A 1,856-nucleotide genomic window follows, 5' to 3' on the forward strand; every position below is an offset into this window, starting at 1 on the left:
GGCCGTGATTAACCGCCGGTTGAGTATGGAGAGAGAGACACACACGCATGGGCCGGGTAGGAGTCAAGTTAAGAACAAGCTCCGTTCATTCACCTGAGGGTTAGGGTTTTTATATCTTTGACTCATGGGAATATTAGCTGATGTAACAGCAAACAAAGCAACAAAGTCTACACATCTTTACCAACAGGCAACACCGAGAACATTTCTCATGCGAATGCCAGTCAAAGGAACAACAAGCACATTCTCCTGGCTGTGTCCTTCTCTCCTGGGAACATTAATCAGGGAGTCATCCTGTCCCATTTCCTTGTCATCTCCAAGGGCATCCTGTCCTGCCGGAGACAGAACAGGGGGTTTCCTCGCCTTCTAGCAATCTCCAAGAGCATCCTGTTCTCAAGAGCCAGTACAAGGAGGGTGGTGAGCCATATATCCCTGAATTAGGTAGCCATTGGATTTAGGATAGGCTCCAGGTAATACCTGGCCTGGCCTGCATCCTTTGACTTTCAGGGTGGCCCTCTAAACCTTCTACCTTAAGAGAAGACAGACCTGGACAATGTGACCAAATTTAAAATATTTTATACATTAAGGAGACAGTGGGAGGAAGAGCAGGAGGGCCTTCTCCTTCTCTGCAGCTGTGCATTCTCATCTTAGTCATTTTCAGCCCTCCAAGATACCTGCTCTTGCTCCCCCTTTTTTCTCTGAGAACTGTAATCAAATCCCCACTACCATGGCCTCTGAAGAGTGTGTCATTAGATCACTCTACACTTTCATTCAATATCTTTGTGATTTCTTAGGCCATAATGCCCTTCTAGGGCTACTACCTTCCCAATCCCCCCAAAATCTTTTCCCTTCCTTTAGCTCTTTGAAGGACACAGTGAGCACTTAATAAATGTTCTGTTTACACACAAACCAAACGAAGAACTAAAGCACACTTTGGGTGCTCAGATTCAAGCATCCTCATTTTCTGAAGGCACACCAAAATCCAAGAAATTCAAAGAAACACAGTTCAGGTACTGAGACTCAGAGTTCCTCAAGACAGATCCAAGGTGCTGGCTCTACCATCAATTTCAATTGAGGCTGATTTTTCTACAGAGTGACCCATGACCAAGACCTCCCCAACCCCCCCCCCCATGCTACATACAATCACCACTGGCCTCTGATCCTATTGTTTCCTTGTTATTAAATTCTTGCTGAAAATCTGCTGAAGGAGGAAGCAGGCTGCCTCCACTTCCATGGTCATTTTCCCCCTCTCCTTTTCCCTGAAAAGAACCTCATGCATCCCTTCTGTCCTACTCTACATTTCCCTGGACTGCCAATAAGTAGCTGGGAATAACAAATCAAGTCACTGAGTACGGTATCTGCAGATCACAATTCCCTTACCCGTAAAACTGAGATCAGAATCAAAGGAGATAGCAGAGGTAAAGAGCCTTGCAAACGTTAAAGTGATGACTACATAAACTCTAGCTATCATTATTAGGAAGAGGACGATCATCCTCCTCCTCATCATCACGGTCATCTCCTGCCCTAACCCTACTTAACTTGGAAGGGGCTTAAGGGAAGCAAATGAGATGATGTACATGAGTTTGGAAACAGCAAAGATAAGACTGCTTGGGATAACGCATTATTAAAAGCATTATCTTCTTACATTTTTATTATTAATGTCATTTTTGTCATCACTTAAATATCAAACCAATTTAAGGCAGAAATGTTCCTGGGACTAATCCTTACAATGATTAAATACAGCCTTCATTCACTAGTTCACTTTGACTTATAGATTTAAGCCAACCCTCACCTGAAATCCAACGCTAAAAGCACCTCCGACTCTGACTCTGACTTCGACTCTAACCCTAACCCATGTT

This window comes from Phascolarctos cinereus, unplaced genomic scaffold (assembly GCF_003287225.1).
Source record: "Phascolarctos cinereus isolate Bilbo 61053 unplaced genomic scaffold, phaCin_HiC Scaffold_726;HRSCAF=1367, whole genome shotgun sequence".
In the NCBI taxonomy this organism is placed as follows: Eukaryota; Metazoa; Chordata; class Mammalia; order Diprotodontia; family Phascolarctidae; genus Phascolarctos; species Phascolarctos cinereus.